This window comes from Pongo pygmaeus, chromosome 15 (assembly GCF_028885625.2).
Source record: "Pongo pygmaeus isolate AG05252 chromosome 15, NHGRI_mPonPyg2-v2.0_pri, whole genome shotgun sequence".
Lineage (NCBI taxonomy): Eukaryota > Metazoa > Chordata > Mammalia > Primates > Hominidae > Pongo > Pongo pygmaeus.
The window spans coordinates 10,010,594-10,033,411 of NC_072388.2; positions in this window are offsets into that span (position 1 = coordinate 10,010,594).

A 22,818-nucleotide genomic window follows, 5' to 3' on the forward strand; every position below is an offset into this window, starting at 1 on the left:
ATCTCACAGAGCGGAACCCTTCTTTTGATTGAGCAGTTTTGAAACAGTCCTTTTGTAGGATCTGCAAGGGGATGTTTGGTGAGCCTTGGGTCCTATGGTGGAAAAGGAAATATCTTCACATAAAAACTAAGCAGGAGCATTCTGAGAAACTTCTTTGTGATGTTTGCATTCATCTCACAGAGTTGAATCTTTCTTTTAATTGACCATTGTTGAAACATTCTTTTTGTACAATCTGCAAGTGAATACTTGGAGCGCTTTGAGGCCTATGGTTGAAAAGACATATCTTCACATACGAAGTGCAGAGAAGCACTCTGAGAAACTTATTTGTGATGTGTGCATTCACCTTACAGTGCTGAACCTTTCTTTTGATTGAGTAGTTGTGAAACACTATTTTTGTAGAAACTGCAATTGGATATTTGGAGTACTTTGAGACCTATGTTGGAAAAGGTAATATCTTCACATAAAAAAGAGACAGAAGAATTCTGACAAACTTCTTTGTGATGTGTGCATTCATCTCACAGAGTTGAATTTATCTTTTGATTGATCAGTTTTGAAACACTCTTTTTGTAGAATGTGCAAGTGGATATTTGGAGCGCTTTGTGGCTTATGGCGGAAAAGAAATATATTCACATAAAAACTAGAAAGAAGCATTCTGAGAAACTTCCTTGTGATGTATGCAGTCATCTCACAGTGTTGAACCTTTCTTTTTATTGAGCAGTTTTGCAACACTCTTTTTGTTGAATCTGTAAGTGGATATTTGTTGTTATTAGAGGCCTTTTTTGAAAAAGGAAATATCTTCATATAAAAACTAGACAGAAGCATTCTGAGAAACTTCTTAGTGATGTGTGTATTCATCTCACAGAGTTAAACCACACTTTTGATTGAGCAGTTTGGAAACAGACTTTTTGTAGTATCTGCATGTGGATATTTAGAGCACTTTGTTGCATATGGTGGAAAACGAAATACCTTAACATAGAAATTAGAAAGAAGGATTCTGAGAAACTTCTTTCTGTTGTTTGCATTCATCTCACAGAGTTGAACCTTTTCTTTGATTGAACATTTTTGAAACACTCTTTTTGTAGAATCTGCAAGTGGATATTTGGAGTGCTGTGAGGCCTGTGGTGGAAAAGGACATATCTTCACATAAGACCTGTAAAGCAGGTTTTCTAAAAACAGCCTTGTGATGTGTGCATTCATCTCACAGAGGTAAGGGTTTATTTTCTCTGTTCAGTCTGGAAAATCTGTTCTTGTACAATCGGAAAAGGGGTATTTTTGAGCACTTTGAGGCCTATGTTGACAAAGGAAATATCTTCACATACAAAGTAAAAAGAAAGTTTCTCAGATACTTCTTTGAGATATGTGCATTCATCTCACAGAGTTGAAGCTCTCTTTTGATTGAGCAGTTTGGAAATGGTATTTTTACAGAATCTGCAAATGGATATTTTTGAGCACTTTGAGGCCTATGCAGAAAAAGATGTATCTTCAAAGAAAACTATAAAGAAGTTTTCTGAGAAACTGTTTTGTGATGTCTTCGTTCATCTCACAGAGGTAAATGATTCTTTTCTTTGATCAGTTGGGAAACTCTGTTTTTTTAGAATCTTCTAAGGGATATTTGTGAGTGCATAGAGCCTTACGGTGAAAAACGAATTGTCTTCACATAAAAACTAGACAGAAGCCTACTGAGAAACTTCTTAGTGATGTGTGCATTCATCTCACAGAATTGAAACTTTCTTTTGATTGAGCAGTTTGGAAACATCTTTTTGTGGAATCTGCAAAGGGATATTTCTGAGCACTTTGAGGCCTATGGTGAAAGAGAAAATATGTCCACATAAAAACTAGATTACAGAATTCTGAGGAGCTGCCTTGTGATATATGCATTCATCTCACAGATTTCAACAATTCTTTTGATTGAGCAGTTGGGAAACCGTCTGTTTGTAGAATCTGCAAAGGTATATTTGTGAGCACTTTGAGGTCTATAGTTAAAAGGAAATATCTTCACATGAAAACTATAAAGAAGGTTTGTGAACAACCTCTTTGTGATGTGTGCATTCATCTCACAGAGTTGAACCATTCCTTTGACTCAGCAGTTTGGAAACAGTCTTTTTTTAGGATCTGCAAAGAGATACTTTTGAGCACTTTGAGGCCCGTGGTGAAAAAGGAAACACGTTCACATAAAAACAAGATAGAAGCTTTGTGAGAAACATCTTTTTGATATATGTATTCATCCCAGAGAGGTGAACCTTGCTTTTGATGAGCAGTTTGGAACAGTATTTTGTAGAATTTCCAAATGGTTATTAGTTAGCACTTTGTGTCCTATGTTGAAAAAGGAATTATCTTTCAATAAATACTAGACAGAATATTTCAGAGAAACTGCTTTGTGATGTGTGATTTCATCCCACAGAATTAACCATTTCTCTTCATTGAGCAGATTGGAAATTCTGTTCTTGCAAAATCTGCAAAGGGATATTTGTCAGTGCTTTGAGGCCTATGGTGAAAAAGGAATTATCTTCATGTAAAAACTGGACAGAAGCTTTCTGTGAAACATCTTGGAGATGCGAGAATTCATCTCACAGAATTGAAACATCCTTTTGATTGAGCAGTTTGTAAACAGTATTTTGGTAGAATCTGCAAAGGGATATTTCTGGTGCTTTGATGCCTATGGTGAAAAAGGAAATATTTTCACATGAAAACTAGAGAGAAGCTTTCTGAGAAAAATCCTTGTGATGTGTGCATTCATCTCACAGATTTGAACCTTTCATTGGATTGAGCAATTTGGATACAGTATTTTTGCAGAATCTTTAAAGGCATATTTTTGAGAGCTTTGAGGCTTATGATGAAATAGGAAATATCTTCACATAAAAACTAGACAGAAGCTTCCCAAGAAACTTCTTTGTGATGTGTGCATTCATCTCATAGAGCTCAACAATTCTTTTGATTGAACAGTTTGGAAACAGTCTTTTTGTAGAATCTGCAAAGGGATATTTATGAGTGCTTTGAGGCCTATGGTGAAAAAGGAAATATATTCACATAAAAAGTATAAACAAGGTTTCTCAGAAACAGCTTTGTGATGTAAGCATTCATCTCACAGAGGTAAAATTTTCTTTTCTCTGGTCAGTCTGGAAACTGTTCTTATAGAGTCTGCAAAGGGATATTTATGAGTCCTTTGAGGGCTATGGTGAAAAAAGAAATATCTTCACATAAAAATTAGAGAGAGGCTTTCTGAGAAACGTCTTTGTGATGTGGGAATTCATCTCACAAAGATGAAACTTACTTTTGATTGAGCAGTATGGAAACTATCTGTTTGTGGAATCTGCAAAGGGATATTTATGAGCATTTTGAGGACAATGGTAAAAAAGGAAATGTATTCATATAAAAGGTATAAAGATGGTTTCTTAGAAACAGCTTTGTGATGTGTGCATTGATCTCACAGAGGTAAATGTTTATTTTCTCTGATTAGTCTGGAAACTCTGTTATTGTAGAATCTGCAAAGGGATATTTGTGAGTGCTTTGAGGCCTATGGTGAATAAGAAAATATCTTCACATAAAAACTAGACAGAAGCTTTCTTAGTGGCTTCTTTGTGATGTGTGCAATCATCTCACAGAGTTCAACCATTATTTTGGTTGAGCAGTCTGGAAACTGCCTTTTTGTAGAATCTTCAAGGGATATTTTTCAGGACTTTGAGTGCTATGGTGAAAAAAGAAATATCTTCACATAAACAATGGACAGAAGATTTCTGAGAAACCTCTTTGTGATGTGTGCATCCATCTCACAGAGTTCAAACATTTATTTGGTTGAGCAGTTGGGAAGACGTCTTTTTGCAGAATCTGCAAAGGGATATTGCTGAGCACTTTGAGGCTTATGGTGAAAAAGGATATAACTTCACATAAAAACTATAAATAAGGTTTCTGATAAAATTCTTTGTGATGTATGCATTCATCTCATGGAGTTGAACTATTTTTTTGATTGAGCAGTTTGGAAACAATCTTTTTGCAGAATCTCCAAAGGGATATTTTTGAGTGCTTTGAGTCCTAGGGAGAAAAAAGAAATATCATCACATAAAAAGTATAAAGAAGGTTTCTGAGAAAGAGTTTTGTGATGTGTGCATTCATCTCACAGAGGAAAACACTTGTTTTCTTTGATCAGTCTGGAAATTCTGTTCTTGTAAAATCTGCTAAGGGATATTTGTGAGCAGATGGAGGCCTATGGTGAAAAAGGAAATGTCTTCATATAAAAATTAGACAGAAGCCTCCTGTGAAACTTCTTAGTGATGTGTGCATTCATCTCACAGATTTTTAACTTTATTTTCTTTGAGCCGTTTGTAAACAGTCTTTTTGTAGAACCTGCAAAAGGCTATTTGGAGCACTTTGAGTCCTTTGGTGAAAAAGGAAATATATTCACATAAAAACTAGACTGAAGGTTTCTGAGAAACTTCTTTGAGGTGTGTGCATTCATCTCACAAAGTTCAATAATTATTTTTATTGAGCAGTTTTGAAACAGTCTTTTTGCAGAATCTGCAAAGAGATATTTGTGAGGGCACTGAGGCCTATGGTTAAAAAGGAAACATTCACATAAAAACTTAATAGAAGCTTTCTGAGAAACTTCTTTTTGACATGTGCATTCATCTCACAGAGTTGAAACTTTCTTTTGATGACCAGTGTGGAAACAGACTTTTTGTAGAATCTGCAAAGGAACAATTTTGAGCACTTTGCATCCAGTGGTGAGAAAGAAAATGCCTTCACATGAAAACTAGACAGAATGTTTCTGAGAAACTGCTTTGTGATATGTGCACTCATCTCCCAGATGTTTCTGTTTCTTTTCATTGAGAAGATTTGAAACTCTTCTTGTAAAATCTCCAAAGTGATATTTATGAGCCCTTTGAAGCATACGGTGAAAAAGGAAATATCTTCACATAAAAACTGCATAGAAGCTTTCTGAGAAACATTCTGGTGATGTGAGCATTCATCTCACAGAGTTGAAACATTCTTTTGATTGAGCAGTGTGTGAAGAGTCTTTTTGTAGAATCAGCAAAGGGATATTTGTGAACCTTTTGAGGCTTATGGTGAAAAAGGAAATATCTTCACATAAAAACTAGAGAGAAGCTTCCTGAGAAACCTCTTTGTGGTGTGCATACATCTCACAGAGTTGAACCTTTCTTTTGATTGAGCAATTTGGTAAAAGTATTTTTGTAGACTCTGTAAAGGGATATTTGTGAGCACTTTGAGGCCAGTGGTGAAAAAGCAAGTATCTTTACTTAAAATCTAGACAGAAGCATTCTGAGAAACTTCCTTGTGATGTGTGCATTCATCACACAGAGTTAAACCTTTGTTTTGGTTGAGCAGTTTGGAAACAGTCTTTTTGTAGAATCTGCAAATGGATATTTGGAGCGCTTTGAGGCCTATGGTGAGAAAGGAAATATATTCACATAAAAACTAGACTGAAAGCTTCTGAGAAACTTCTTTGAGATGTGTGCATTCATCTCACCGTGTTCAATAATTCTTTTTATTGAGTGGTTTGGAAACAGTCTTTTTGTAGAATCTGCAAAGGGACATTTGTGAGAGCTTTGAGGTGAGGCCTATGGTGAAAAAGGAAATATCTTCACAGAAAAACTATAAAGAAAGTTTCTGAGAAACTTCTTCATGATGTGTGCATTCATCTCACAGAGTTGAAACATTTTTCAGATTGAGCAGTTTGAAAACAGTCCTTTTGGTACAAACTGCAAAGGGATTTAGGAGTGCGTTGAGGCCTATGGTGAAAAAATAAATATCTTCACATAAAAACTAGAAAGAAGCATTCTGAGAAGCTGCTTTAAGATATGTGTATTCATCTCACAAAGGTAAATATTTCTTTTCATTGAGCAGTTTGTAAACTCTGTTATTCTAGAATCTACAAAGGGATATTTTTGAGTGCTTTGAGGCCCACATTGAAAAAGGGACTATCTTCACATAAAAACTAGTGAGAAGCTTGCTGAGAAACTACTTTCTGATGTGTGCATTCATCTAACAGAGTTGAAACTTTCTTTTGATTGAGCAGTTTGGAAAGTCTTTTTGTAGATTCTGCAAAGGTATATTTGGGAGTGCATTAAGGACTATGTTCAAAAAGGGAATATCTTCACATAAAAACGAGAAGGAGGTTTTCTGAGAAACTTCTTTGTGATGTGCACATTCGTCTCACAGTGTTGAACCACTCTGTTTATTGAGCAGTTTGGAAACATTCTTTTCATAGAATTTGCAAAGGGATATCTGGGAGCATGGTGAGGCATATGGTGAAAAAGGAAATATCTTCACATAAAAAGTATAAAGAAATTTTCTGAGTAACTCCTTTCTGACATGTGCATTCATCACACAGAAGTAAAATTTCCTCCCATTGAGCAGTTAGTTTTTATGTGAAGATGTTTCCCTTTTCACCATAGACCTCAAACTGCCTATATATATCCCTTGGCAGATTCTACAAAAAGACTTTTTCCAAACGGCTCAAAGAAAGTTTCCACTCTGCGAGATGAATGCACACATCACAGAGAAGTTTCTCAGAAAGTTTCTGTCTACTTTTTATTTGTTGATACTCCCTTTTTCACCATAGGCCTCAAACCACTCATAAATAACCCTTTGCAGATTCTACAAAAAGACTGTTTCCAAACTATTCAATCAAAAGAAAGGTTCAACTCTGTGAGGTGAATGCACACATCACAAAGAAGTTTCTCAGAAAGCTTCTGTCTAGTTTTTATTTGATGACGTTTCCTTTTTCAATATAGGCCTCAAAGTGCTCACAACTGTCCCTTTACAGAATTTACAAAAAGACTGTTCCCAAACTGCCCAGCCAAAACAAAGCTTCAACTCTTTGTGATGAATGCACACATCACAAAGAAGTTTCTCAGAAAGCTTCTGTCCAGTTTTTATTTGAAGGTATTTCCTTTTTCACCATAAGTCTCAAAGTATTCAAATTATCACTTTGCAGATTCTACAAAAACATTTTCCAACCTGCTCTATCTAAAGAAAGGTTCAAAGCTGTGAGTAGAAAGCACACATCAAAAAGAAGTTTCATAGAATGCTTCTGTCTAGTTTTTATGTGTAGACATTTCCTTTTTCACCATAGGCCAAAAAACGGATCCCAAATATCCCTTTGTACATTCTACAAAAGGACTGTTTCAAAACTGCTCAACCCAAAGACAGTTTCAACTCTTCGAGATGAATGCACACATCACAACAAAGTATCTCAGAAAGCTTCTTTCTAGTTTTTGTGTGAAGATATTTCTTTTTTCACCAAAGGCTTCAAAGAGTTCACAAATATCACAAATCAGGTTCTAAAAAAAGACTCTATCCAAACCGGTCAATGAAAAGAACACTTCAAATCTGTGAAATGAATGAGTACATCACAAAGAATTTTCTCAGAAAGCTTCTGTCTAGTTTTTATGTGAAGATATTTCCATTTTCACCATAGACCTGAAATCACCTACATACGTCCCTTTGCAGATTCTACAAAAAGACTGTTTCCAAACTGCTTAATCAAAGAAAGCTTTCTACTCTGTGAGATGAATGCACACATCACAGAGAAGTTTCTCAGAAAGTTTCTATCTAGTTCTTGTTTGTCGATACTCCTTTTTTCACCATAGGCCTCAAACTGCTCATAAATAACCCTTTGTAGATTCTACAAAAGGACTGTTTCCAAACAGCTCAATCAAAAGAAAGGTTCAACTCTGTGTGATGAATGCACACATCACAAAGAATTTTCTCAGAAGGCTTCTGTCTAGATTTTATTTGTGGATATTTCCTTTTTCACAACAGGCCTCAAAAAGCTCACAAATATCCCTTTGCATATTCTACAAAAAGACTGCTTCCAAACTACTCAGTGAAAGAAAATTCAACTCTCTGAGATGAATGCACAAATCAAAAAGTGGTTTCTCAGAATACTTCTGTCTAGTTTTTATATGAAGATATTTCCTTTTTCACCACATGCCTCAAACCACTCAAAAACATCCCTTTGCAGATTCTCCAAAAAGACTGTTTCCAAACTGCTCAATCAAAAGAAAGATTCAACTCTTTGAGATGCATACACCCATCACAAAGAAGTTTCCCAGAAATCATGAGTCTAGTTTTTATGTGAAGATATTTCCTTTTTCACCATAAGCCTCAAAGCCTTCACAAATATCACTTTGCAGGTTCTATGAAAAGACTGTTTCCAAACTGCTCAATCAAAAGAAAGTTTCAACCCTGTGAGATGAATGCACGCATCACAAAGAAGTTTTTCAGAAAGCTGCTGTCTACGTTTCATTTTTCGATATTTCCGTTTTCACCATAGTACTCAAACCACTGAAACATATCACTTTGCAGATTCTACAAAAAGACAGTTTCCAAACTGCCCAATGAAAAGAAAGGTTCAACTCTCTGAGACGAATTTGCACATCATGAAGAAGTTTCTCAGAATGCTTCTCTCTAGGTTTTATGTGAAAATATTTCCTTTTTCACTGAAGACCTCAAACCACTCATAAATATCCCTCTGCACATTCTACAAAAATACTGTTTCCAACCTGATAAGTCAAAAGAAAGTTTCAACTCTGTGAGATGAATGCACACATCTCAGAGAAGTTTCTTTGAAAGCTTCTGTATAGTTTTTATGTAAAGATATTTCCTTTTACACTATAGGCCTCAAAGAGCTCAAAAATGTCTCCTTACGGATTCTACAAAAATACTGTTTTTGAACTGGTGAATCAAAACAAATGTTCAACTCTGTGAGATGAATGCACACATCCTAAAGAAGTTTCTCAGAAAGCTTTTTTATAGGTTTAGGTAAAGATATTTCCTTTTCCACCATAAGCCTGAAAGCATTCACAGATATCTCTTTGCAGATTGTACAAAAAGACTATTTAAAAACTTCTCAATCAAAACAAAAGGTCAACTATGTGAGATGAATGCACACATCACAAAGAAGTTTCTCAGAAAGCTTCTGTTTAGATTTTATTTGTAGATAATTCCTTTTTCACCATAGGTTTCAAATTGCTCACAAATATTCCTTGCAGTTTCTAAAAAAGACTGTTTCCAAACTACTCAATCAAAGGTGCATTTCACCTCTGTGAGATGAACAAACACATCACAAAGAAGTTTTTCAAGAAGCTTCTGTCTAGTTTTCATGTGAAGATAATTCCTTTTTCAACATAGGCCTCAATGGGCTCACAAATATCCCTATGCAGATTCTACAAAAAGACTGTTTCCAAACTACTCAATCAAAAGGAAGATTCAACTCTGTGAGATGAATGCACACATCACAAAGAAGTTTCTCAAAGAGCTTCTGTCTAGATATTATTTGTGGCTATTTCCTTTTTCACCATAGGCCTCAAAGGGCTCAGAGATATCCCTTTGCAGATTCTATAGAAACACGTTTCCAACCTGCTCAATCTAAAGAAGGGTTCAACACTGTGAGCTGAATGCATACATCACAAAGAAGTTTCTCAGAATGCTTCTGTCTAGTTTTTATGTGAAGATATTTCCTTTTTCACCATAGGCCTCAAATCGCTCACAAATGTCCCTATGCAGATTCTACATAAAGACTGTTTTTAAACTGCTCAATGAAAAGAAAAGTTCAACTCGGTGAGATGAAAGCACACGACACGACGAAGTTTCTCAGAATGCTTCTGTCTAGTTTTTGTTCGAAGATACTTCCTTTTTCACCATAGGCCTCAAAGGGCTCACAAATATCACTATGCAGATTCTACAAAAACAATGCTTCCAAACGGATCAATCAAAAGGAAGCTTCAACTCTGTGAGATGAATGCACACATCACAAAGAAGTTTCCCAGAAAATTTCTGTCTAGTTTTTTTGTGAGGATGTTTCTTTTTTCACCATAAACCTCAAATTGTTCACAAATACCACTTTGCAGATTATACAAAAAGCTCCCAAACTGCTCAATCAAAACAAAGGTTCAACCCTGTGAGATGAATGCACACAGCACAAAGAAGTCTCACAGAAAGCTTCTTTCTAGCTTTTATTTGTGGATATTTCCTTTTTCACCTTAGGCCTCAAACTTCTCACAAATATATTTTTGCAGATTCTCCAAAGAGACGTTTCCAAACAGCTCAATCAAAAGACAGGTTCAACTCTGTGAGATGAATGCACACATCACAAAGAAGTTTCTCAGAATGCTTCTCCATAGTATTTTGTGAATACATTACCTTTTTCGCCATATGCCCCAACATTTTCACAAATATCCCTATGCAGATTCTATAAAAAGACTGCTTCTAAAATTCTGAATCAAAAGGAAGCTTCAAATCCGTGAGATGAATGCATACACACCAAAGAAGTTTCTCAGAAAGATTCTGTTTAGTTTTCATGTGCATATATTTCCTTTCTCACCATATGCCTCAAAGTGCCCAGAAACATCACTTTGCTGATACTACCAAAAGAATTTTTCCAAAATGCTCAATCAAAAGAAAGGTTCAAACCCATGAGATGAATGCACCCATCACAAAGAAGTTTCACAGAAAGATTCTGTCCAGATTTTATTAGTGGCTATTTCCTTTTTCACAATAAGCCTGAAAGGGCTCACAAAAATCCTTTGGCAGAATCTACAAAAAGACTGTTTACAAACTGCTCAATCAAAAGAAAGTTTCAACTCTGTGTGATGAATGCACACATCACAAAGAAGATTCTCAGAAAGATTCTGTCTAGCTTTTATGTGAAGACATTTCATTTTTCACCATAGATGTCAAATCTCCTACATATATACCTCTGCAGATTATTCAGGAATCCTGCTTCCAAACTGCTCAATCAGAAGAAAGGTTCCACTCTGTGAGATGAATGCACACATTACAAAGAAGTTTCTTAGAATAGTTTTGTCTAGTTTTTATATGAAGACATTTCCTTTTTCACTGTAGGCCAAAAATGGATCCCAAATATCCCTTTGCAGATCCTACAAAAAGATTGATTCAAAACTTCTCAATCAAAAGAAAGGTTCAACTCTGTGAGACAAATGCACACATCACAAAAAAGTTTCTCAGAAAGCTTCTATCTAGTTTTTATGTGAAGATATTTCCTTTTTCACCATAGACCTCAAAGCTCTCTCAAATATCTCTTTACAGATTCTACAAGAAGACGGTTTCCAAACTTCTCAATCAAAAGGCAGGTTCATATCTGTGAGGTAAATGCACACATCACAAAGAAGTTTCTCAGAAAGCTTCTGTCTAGTTGTTATGGGATGATATTTCCTTTTTCACCATAAGCTTCAAAGCCTTCAGAAATATCAGTTTTCAGATTCTACAAAAAGTGTGTTTCCAAACTGCTCAATGAAAAGAAAGGTTCAACTCTCAGAGATGAATGCACACATCACAAAGAGATTTCTCAGAAATCTTCTGTCTGGTTTTTATGTGAAGATATTTCCTTTGTCACCATAGGCCTCCTATCACTCACAAATATCCCTTTGCAGATTCTACAAAAAGACTGTTTCCAAACTGCTCAATCAAGAGAATGGTTCAACTCTGTGACATGAAGGCCCACATCACAAAGAAGTTTCTCAGAAATATTCTTTCTAGTTTTTATGTGAATATATTTACTTTCTCACCATATGCCTTCAGACACTCACAAATATCCCTTTGGAGATGCTCCGAAAAGATGGTTTCCAAACTGCTCAATCAAAACAAAAGTTCAACTCTGTGAAATGAATGCACACATGACAAAGAAGTTTCTCAGAAAGTTTCTGTGTAGATTTTATTTGTAGATATTTCCTTTTTCACCATAAGCCTCAAACTGCTCACAAATATCCCTTTGCAGAATCTACTAAAAGACTGTTTCCAAACTGCTCAATCCACGGCAATGTTGAAATCCGTGAGAGGAATGCACACATCACAAAAAAGCTTCTCAGAAAAGTTCTGTCTATTTTTTATGTGAAGATATTTCCTTTTTCAACATAAGCCTCAAATCGTTCACAAATATCATTTTGAAGATTCTACAAAAAGACTGTTTCCAAACTGCTAAATCAAAAGAAAAGTTCAACTCCATGAGATGAATGCAGACATCACAAAGAAGTTTCTCAGGAAGATTCTTTCTAGTATGTATTTGTAGACATTTCCCTTCTCTTCATAGCGCTCAAACCGCTCACAAATATCCATTTATAGATCTACAAAAGACTCTTTCCAAACAGCTCAATTAAAAGAAAGGTTCAACTCTTGAGATGAATGCACACATCAAATAAAGGTTTCTCAGAAAGCTTCTGTCTAGTTTTTAGGTGAATGTATTTCCTTTTTCACCATTAGCCTCAAAGCTTTCAGAAATGTCCCTTTGCAAATTTTACAAAAAGACTGTTGCCTAACTGCTCAATCAAAAGATCAGTTCCAAACTGTGAGATGCATGCTGACATCACAAAGAAGTTTCTCAGAATGATTCTGTCTAGTTTTTACCTGAATATATTTACTTTCTCACCTTAGGCCTCGAACTGCTCACAAATATCCCTTTGCAGATTTTCCAAAAAGACACTTTACAAACTGCTCAATCAAAAGAAAGTTTCAACACTGTGATATGAATGCTCACATAAAAAAAAAAGTGTCTCAGAAAACTTCTGTCTAGATTTTATTTGTGGATATTTCCTTTTTCACCCTAAGCCATAAACTGCTTAAAAATATCCCTTTGCAGATTCTACAGAAAGACAATTTACAAACTCCTCAATCAAAAGAAAGTTTCAACCCTGTGAGATGAATGCTCACATCACAAAAAAGTGTCTCAGTAAGCTTCTGTCTAGATTTTATTTGTTGATATTCCCTTTTTCACTTTAAGCCATAAATCACTTAAAATATCCCTTTGGAGATTCTAGAAAAAGACTGTTTCCAAACTGCTCAATGAAAATAATGGTTCAAGTCTGTGAGTTGAACGCACTCATCACAAAGAAGTGTCACAGAAAGATTCTGTCCAGATTTTATTAGTGGATACTTCCTTTTTCACCATAAGCCTGAAAGGGCTCACAAATATCCTTTGGCAGAATCTTTAAAAAGACTGTTTACAAACTGCTCAATCAAAAGAAACATTCAGCTCTGTGTGATGAATGCACACATCACAAACAAGGTTCTCAGAAAGATTCTGTCTTGTTTTTATGTGAAGATATTTCCTTGTTCACCATAGGCCTCAAAGCGCTCCAAATATCCAATTGCACATTCTACTAAAAGACTTTTTCCAAACTGCTCAATCAAAAGAAAGGTTCAACTCTATGAGATGAAAGTGCACATCACAAAGAAGTTTCTCAGATGGTTTCTTTCTAGTTTTAATGTGAAGATATTTCCTTTTTCACCATACGCTTCAGTGGGCTGAAAAATATCTCTTTGCAGATCCTACAAAAGGCCTCTTTCCAAACTTTTCTAACAAAGGAAAGTTTCATCTCTGTGAAGCGAAATCACACATCACAAATAAGTTTCTTAGAAAGCTTCTGTCTAGTTTTCATGGGAAGATATTTCCAATTTCACCTTTGGCCATAAAGGGATAACAAATATCCCTTTACAGAATTTTCAAAAAGACACTTTCCAAACTGCTCCATCAAAAGAAAATTTCAACTGTATGAGATTAATGGATGCATCACGAAGCAGTTTCTCAGAAAGCTTCTGTCTAGTTTTTATGTGAAGATATTTCTTTTTCACCATAGGCCTCAAACGTCTAAGAAATATCCCTTTGCAGATTGGACATAAAGACTGTTTCCAAACTTCTCAATCAAAAGAAATTTTCAACTCTGTGTGATGAATGTACACATCACAAAGAACTTTCTCAGAATGCTTCTGTCTAGTTTTTATGTGAAGATATTTACTTTCTCACCATAGGCCTTAAACCGCTCCCAAATATCCCTCTGCATATAATACAAAAAGACTGCTTCCAAACTGCTCAATGAAAAGAAAGTTCAACTCTGTGGGATAAAAGCACACATCACAAAGACGTTCTTCAGAAAGTTTCTCACTAGATTTTATGTGAAGATATTTAGTTTTTCACCACAAGCCACAAAGCGCTCCAAATATCCACTTGCAGATTCTTCAAAAAGACTGTTTCCAAACGGATCAGTCAAAAGAAAGTTTCAACTCTGTGAGGTGAATGCAAACATCACAAAGAAGTTTCTCAGAATGCTTCTGTCTAGTTTTTCTGTGAAGATATTTCCTATTTCACCATGGCCCTCAATGGGCTCACATATATCCTTTCGCAGATTCTACAGAAAGACTGTTTCTGAACTTCTCAATGAAAAGAAATGTTCAACTCTGGGAGATGAATGCACACATGAAAAAGAAGTTTCTCAGAATGCCTCTGTGTAGTTTTTATGCTAAGATATTTCTTTTTCACCATAGACCTCAAACCACTCAGAAATATCCCTTTGCAGATTGTACGAAAAGATGGTTTCCAAACTGCTCAATGAAAAGAAAGGTTCAACTCTGCGACATGAATATGCACATCACAAAGAAGTTTTTCAGAAAGCTTCTGTTTAGTTTTTAAGTGAAAATATTTCCTTTTTCACCATAGGCCTCAAAGCCCTCCAAATATCCTTTTGCAGAATCTACAAAAAGAGAGTTTCCACACTGTTCAATGAAAAGAAAGATTCAAATCTGAGAGATAAAAGCACACATCACAAAGAAGTTTCCCATAATGCTTCTGTCTACTTGTTTTGTGAAGATATTTTCTATTTCAATATAAGCCTCAAAGGGCTCACAAATATCCCTTTGCATACTCTACAAAAAGACAGTTTTCGAACGGCTCCATGAAAAGCAAGTTTCAACTCTGTGAGACAAATGAACAAATAATAAATTAATTTCTCATAATGCTTCTGTCTAGTTTTTATGTGAAGATATTTCTTTTTCAACATAGGCATAAAACCGTTCAGAAATATCCCTTTGTAGACTCTACAAAAAGACTGTTTCCAAACTGCTCAATCAAAAGAAAGGTTCAACCCTGTGAGATGAATGCACATATAACAAAGAAGTTTCTCAGAAATCTTCTGTCTTGTTTTTATGTGAACATATTTCCTTTCTCAACATAGGCCTCAAAGTGATCCAAATATCCATTTGCAGATTCTACAAAAAGACTGTTTCCAAACTGATCAATCAAAACAAATTTTTAACTCTCTGAGATGAAAGCACACATAACAAAGAAGTTCCTCAGACAGCTTTTCTCTAGTTTGTATGTGAAGATATTTCCATTTCACCTGAGGCCATAAAGGGCTCACAAATATTCCTTTGAATGTTCTACAAAAAGACTGTTTCCAAAGTGCTCAATCAAAAGAAAGGTTCAACTCTGTGAGATGAATGCACACATCACAAAGAAGTTTCTCAGAATACTTCTGTCTAGTCATTATGTGAAGATATTTCCTTTTTCACCATAGTCTTTAAACCGCTCAAAAATATCCCTCTGCAGATACTACAAAAAGACTATTTCCAAACTGGTCCATCAAAGAAAGTTTCAACTCTGTGAGATGAATGGACTCATCACAAAGAAGTTTCTCAGAATTCTTCTGTCTAGTTTTTATGTGAACATATTTCCTTTTTCACCGTAGGACTCAAATTGCTCCAAATATCCATTTGCAGATCCTACAGAAAGAATGTTTCCAAACTGCTCAATCAAAAGATAGGTGCAACTCTGTGAGACGAAAGCACACATCACAAAGAAGTTTCTCAGAAAGCTTCTGTCTACTTTTTATATGAAGGTATTTCCTTTGGCACCATAGGCCTTAAACTGCTCACAAATATAACTCTGCTTATACTTCCAAGAGACTTTCTCCAAATTGCTAAATCAAAAGAAACGTTCAACATTGTGAGATGAATGCACACATCACAAAGAAGTTTCCCAAAATGCTTCTGTCTAGTTATTTTGTGAAGATATTTCCTTTTTCACTATAGTCTTTAAACTACTCAAAAATATCCCTCTGCAGATACTACATAAAGACTGTTTCCAAACTGATCCATCAAAGAAAGTTTCAACTCTGTTACATGAATGGACTCATCACAAAGAAGTTTCTCAGAATTCTTCTGTCTAGTTTTTATGTGAACATATTCCCTTTTTCACCATAGGACTCAAATTGTTCCAAATATCCATTTGCAGATTCTACAAAAAGAATGTTTCCAAACTTCTCAATCAAAAGAAAGGTGAAACTTTGTGAGACAAAAGCACACATCACAAAGAAGTTTCTCAGAAAGCTTCTGTTTACTTTTTATATGAAGGTATTTACTTTTGCACAATAGGCCTTAAACTGCTCACAAATATAACTCCGCTTATACTTCCAAGAGACGTTCTCCAAATTGCTAAATCAAAAGAAACGTTCAAATTTGTGAGATGAATGCACACATCACAAAGAAGTTTCTCAAAATGCTTCTGTCTAGGTTTCATGTGAAGATATTTATTTTTCACCATTGGCCTAAAACCACTCTGAAATATCCCTTTGCAGTTTGTACAAAAAGACTGTTTCCAAACTGCTCAATGAAAAGAAATGGTCAACTATTAGAGATGAATGGAAATGTCACAAATAGTTTTCTCAAAAAGCTACTGTCTAGTTTTTATGTGAAGATATTTCCTTTTCCACTATAGGCCTCAAAACGCTCCAAATATCCATTTGCAGATTCTACAAAAAGACTGCTTCCAAACCGCCCCATAAAAAGAAAGGTTCAACTCTGTGAGAGGAAAGTGCACATCACAAAGAAGTTTCTCAGAAAGCTTCTATCTAGTTTTTATGTGAAGATATTTCATATTTCAACATAGGCCATAAGGGGCTCAAAAATTTCCATTTGCAGATTCTAAGAAAATACATGTTCCAAAACTGCTAAATCAAAAGAAAAGTTTAACTCTGTGAGATGAATGAGCACATCACAAAGAAGTTTCTCAGAAAGCTTCTGTCTAGTTTTTATGTGAAGATATTTCTTTTTCACCATAAGCCACAAAAGGCTAAGAAATTTCCCTTTGCAGCTTCTACAAAAGACTGTTTCCAAACTGCTCAATTGAAATAAAGGTTGAATTCTGTGACATGAATTGACACATCACAAAGAAGTTTCTCAGAAATCTTCTGTCTAGTTTTTATGTGAAGATTCTTCCTTTTTCACCATGGGCCTCAAATACCTCCAAATATCCATTAGCAGATTCTGCAAAAAGACTTTCCAAACTGCTCAATCAAAAGAAATGTTCAGTACTGTGAGAAGAAAGCACACATCACGCAGAAGTTTCTCAGAAATCTTCTGTCTAGTTTTTATGTGGAGATATTTCGTATTTCATCACAGGCCATAAAGAGCTCACAAATATCTCTTTGCAGATTCTACAAAACGACTGTTTCCAAACTGCTCAATCAAAAGAAAGGTTCAACTCTGTGACATGAATGGACACATCACAAAGAAGTTTTTCAGAATGCTTCTGTCTACTTTTTATGTACAGATATTTCGTTTCCACCATAGACCTCAAATGGCTCAGAAATATCCCTTTGCACATTTTACAAAAAGACTATTTCCAAACTGCTCAAACAAAAGAAAGATTCAACCCTCTGAAATGAAAGCTCACATCACAAAGAAGTTTCTCAAAATGCTTCTGTCTAGTTTTTATGTGAATATATTTCCTTTTTGACCTTAGGCCTCAAACTCCCCAAATATCCATTTGTAGACTCTTCAAAAAGACTGTTTCCAAAGTGATCAATCCAAAGAAAGGTTCAACTGTGTAGGATGAATGCACACATCACAAAGAAGTTTCTTGGAAAGATTCTCTCTAGTATTTATGTGAAGATATTTCCTATTTCTCCATAGGCCTAAAGGGGATCACAAATATCCCTTTGCAGATACTACAAGAAGACTGTTTCCAAACTGCTCAATGAAAAGAAAGGATCAACTCTGTGAGGTGAATGCACAGATAAAAAAGAAGTTTCTCAGAATGCTTCTGTCTAGTTTTTATGTGAAGATATTTCTTTTTCACCACAGGCCTGAAACCACTCAGAAATATTCCTTTGCAGATTGCACAAAAAGAATGTTTCCAAACTCTTCAAGGAACAGAAAGCTTCAACTCTTTGATATGAATGCAAACATCACAAAAAGTTATCTCTAAAAGCTTCTGTCTGGTTTTTATGTGACTATTTACTTTTTCAGCATAGGCATCAAACAGCTCACAAATATACATTTGCAGATTCTATACAACGACTTGTTCCCAAACTGCTCAATGAAAAGAAATGTTCAAATCTGTGAGATGAAAGCACGCATCACAAAGAAGTTTCTCAGAAAGTTTCTGTCTAGTTTTTAGGTATAGATACTTCCTTTTTCACCTTATGCCTCAAAGCACCCCAAATATCCATTTACCGATTCTACAAAAAGAGTGTTTCCAAACTGCTCAATCAAAGGAAACGTTCAACTCTGTGAAATGAAAGCACACATCACAAAGAAGTTTCTCAGAATGCTTTTGTCTAGTTTTTATGTGAAGACATTTTCTATTTCACTATAGGACTCAAAGGGCTCAGAAATATCCCTTTGCAGATTCTACAAAAGGACTGTTTCCAAACTGCTCAATCAAAAAGAAGGTTCACAAGCATCACAAAGAAGTTTCTCAAAATCTTCTGTCTAGTTTTTATGTGAAGATATTTCCTATTTCATCATAGGTCTCAAGGGCTCAGAAATATCCCTTTGCAGATTCTATGAAAAGACTCTTTCCAAACTACTGAATGAAATGAAAGTTTCAAATCTGTGGGATGAATGCACACATCACAGAGAAGTTTCCTGGAATGCTTCTTTCTGATTTTTATGTGAAGATATTTCTTTTTCACCATAGGCCTCAAACCACTCAGAAATATCCCTTTACAGATTGTGCAAAAAGACTGTCTCTAAACAGCTCAATGAAAAGGAAGATTCAACTCTGGGAGATGAATGCAAACATCACAAAGAAGTTTCTCAAAAAGCTTCTGTCTGGTTTTTATGTGAAGGTATTTCCTTTTTCACCATAGACCTCAAACTGCTCACAAACATCCCTTTGCAGATTCTATAAAAAGACTGTTTCCAAACTGCACAATGAAAAGAAAGGTTAAACTCTGTGAGATGAAAGCACACATAACAAAGAAGTTTCTCAGAATGCTTTTGTATAGTTTTATGTGAAGAAGTTTCCTTTTTCACCATAGCAATCAAAAGAACGGTTCAAATGTGTGGGATGGATGCACACATCCCAAAGAAGTTTCTCAGAAAACTTCTGTTTAGTTTTTTGTGAAGATATTTCCTTTTTCACCATGGGCCTCAAAGTGCTCCAAATATCCACTTGCAGATTCTACAAAAAGAGTGTTTCCAATCTGCTCAATCAAAAGAAATGTTCAACTCTGTGAGGTGAAAGCACACGTCAAAAAGAAGTTTCTTAGAAACCTTCTGTCTAGTTTACATGTGAAGATATTTCATATTTCAAAATAGGCCTCAAAGGGCTCAGAAGTATACCCTTGCAGATGCTAGAAAAAAGAGTGTTTCCAAACAGCTCAATCAAAAGAAAGATTTAACTTGGTGAGATGAATGCACACATTACATAGAAGTCTCTCATAATGCTTCTGTCTAGTTTTTTGAGAAGCCATTTCCTTTTTCACTATAGGCCTCAGTCTGCTCATTAATAGCCCTCTGCAGATACTAGAAAAAGAGTCTTTCCAAACTGCTCAATCAAAATAAAGGTTCAAATCTTTGAGATGAAAGGCATGTCACAAAGAAGTTTCTCAGAAAGTTTCTGTCTAGTTTTTATGTGAAGATATTTCCTATTTCACCTTAGGCCTCAAAGGGATCACAACTATCCCTTTTCAGATTCTACAAGAAACTCTTTCCGAACTGCTTCATCAAAGGAAAGGTTCAATTCTGTGAGATGAATGCACACATAAAAAATTAGTTTCTCAGAATGCTTCTGTCTTGTTTTTATGTGAAGATATTACTTTTTCACCATAGGTCTCAAACCGCAAACAGATATTCCTTTGCAGATTGCACAAAAAGTATGTTTCTACACTGCTCAATGAACAGAATGTTTCAACTCAGTGAGATGAATGCAAACATCACAAAGAGTTTTCTCAAAATACTTCTGTTTAGGTATTATGTGAAGGTATTTACTTTCTCACCATAGGCCTCAAACTGCTCACAAATATCCCTTTGCAGATTCTACAAAATGAGTTGTTGCCAAACTGTTCAATGAAAAGGAAGGTCCAAATCTGAGATGAAAGCACGCATCACAAATAAGTTTCTTAGAAGTTTCTGTCTAGTTTTTATGTGCAGATATTTCCTTTTTCACCATAGGCCTCAAAGCACTCCAAATATCCCTTTGCAGATTCTACAAAAAGAGTGTTTCCAAACTGCTCAATCAAAAGAGAGGTTCAACTCTTTGAGATGAAAGCACACAGTACAAAGAAGATTTTCAGAAAGCTTTTGTCTAGTTTTTATGTGAAGACATTTTCTATTTCACCGTAGGCCTCAATGGGCTCACAAATATCCCTTTGCAGATTCTACAAAAGGACTCTTTCCAAACTGCTTAATCCAAGGAAAGTTTCAACCCTGTGACATGAATGCACACATCACAAAGAAGTTTCTCAGAATGCTTCTGTCTAGTTTTTAGGTGAAAATATTTCCTGTTCACCATAGGCATAAAACGTTGCAAATATCCATTTGCAGATTCTACAAAAAGACTGTTTCCAAACTGCTCAATCAAAAGAAAAGTTCAACTCTGTGAGATGAAGGAACACATGACAAATAAGTTTCTCAGAAAGCTTCTGTCCAGTTTTTATTTGAAGATTTTCCCTATTTCACCGTAGGCCTGAAAAGGCTCACAAATATCGTTTTGTATATTCTAAAAAAAGACTGTTCCCAAACTGCTCAATCAAAAGAGAGGTTCAAATATGTGTGATGAATGCACACATCACAAAGAAATTTCTCAGAATGTTTCTGTCTAGTTTTTATGCGAAGATATTTCTCTTTCACCATAGGCCTCAAATGGCTCAGAAATATCCCTTTGCAGCTTGTACAAAAAGACTGTTTCCAAACTGCTCAATCAAAAGAAAATTTCAACACTGTGAGATGAATGCACACATCACAAAGAAGTTTCTCAGAAAGCTTCTGTTTAGCATTCATGTGAAGATATATCTTTTTTCACCATAGGACCAAATGGGCTCAGAAATATCCCTTTGCAGATTCTACAAAAGGACTGTTTAGAAAACTGCTTAATCAAAAGAAAGGTTCAGCTCTGTGAGTTGAATGCATACATCTCAAAGAAGTTTCTCACAACGGATCTGTCGAGTTTTTTTTGTGAAGATATATCCTTTTTAACCATAGGTCATAAACTGCTCATGAATATCCCTCTGCAGATACTACAAAAAGAATCTTTCCAAACTGCTGCATCCAAAGAAATATTCAACTCTGTGAGATGAATACACCCATCACAAAGAAGTTTCTCACAATGCTCCTGTCTGGTTTTTACGTGAAGATATTTCCTTCTTCACCATGGGTCTCAAAGTGCTCCAAATATCCATTTACAGACTCTACAAAAAGAGTGTTTCCAAACTGCTCATTCAAAAGAAAGGTTCAACTCTGTGAGATGAAAGCACACATCACAAATTAGTTTCTCAGAAAGCTTCTGTCTAGTTTTTATGTGAAGATATTTCCTATTTCACCGTAGGCCATAAATAGCTCACAAATATTTTTTGCAGATTCTTCAAAAAGACTGTTTCCAAACTGCCCAATCCAAAGAAAGTTTCAACTCTGTGAGATGAATGGACACATCACAAAGAAGTTTCTCAGAATGCATCTATCCAGTTTTATGTGAAGATATTTCTTTTTCATCCTAGGCCTCAATGGGCTCAGAAATATCCCTTTGCAGATTCTAAAAAAGAACTGTTTCCAAATAGCTCAATCTAAAGAAAGGTTCACCTCTGTGAGTTGAATGCACACATAACAGAGAAGTTTCCCAGAATGCTTCTGTCTACTTTGTATGTGAAGGTATTTCCTTTTTCACCATAGGCCTCAAACCGTTCACAAATATCCCTCTGCAGATACAACAAAAGGACTGTTTCCAATCTGCTAAATCAAAAGATAGGCTCAACTCTGTGAGATGAAAGCACACATCACAAAGAAGTTTCTCAGAAAGCTTCTGTCTAGTTTTTATGTAACAATATTTCCTATTTCACCACAGGCTTCAATGGACTCAAAAATATCCCTTTCAGATTCTACAAAAAGAGTGTTTCTGAACTTCTTAATGAAATGAAAGTTTCAACCCTGTGAGGTGAATGCACACATAAAAAAGAAGTTTCTCAGAATGCTTCTGTCTACTTTTTATGTGAAGATATTACTTTTTCACCATAGGCCTCAAACTGCTCAGAAATATCCCTTTGCAGATTGAACCAAAAGACTCTTTCCATACTGCCCAATGAAAAGAAAGATTCATCTGTGTGAGATGAATGCACACATAAAAAAGAAGTTTCTCAGAATGCTTCTGTCTAGATTTTTTTGTGAAGATATTTCCTTTTTCACCATAGTCCTTAAAGCATTCACAATTATCCCTCTGCGGATACTACAAAAAGACTGTTTCCAAACTGCTCCATGAAAAGAAAGGTTCAACACTGTGAGATGAATGCACACATCAGGAAGAAGTTTCTCGGAATGATTCTGTCTAATTTTTATGTGAAGATAATTCTTTTTCACTACAGGCATCAAACGGCTCAGAAATATCCATTTGCAGATTGTACAAAAATACTTTTTCCAATCTGCTCAATCAAAAGAAAGGTTCTGCTCTGTGATATGAATCCAGGCATCACAAAGAAGATTCTCAGAAAGCTGCTTTTTAGTGTTTTTGTGAAAATATTTCCGTTTTCACCATGGGCCTAAAAGCGCTGCAAATATCCATTTGTGGATTCTACAAAA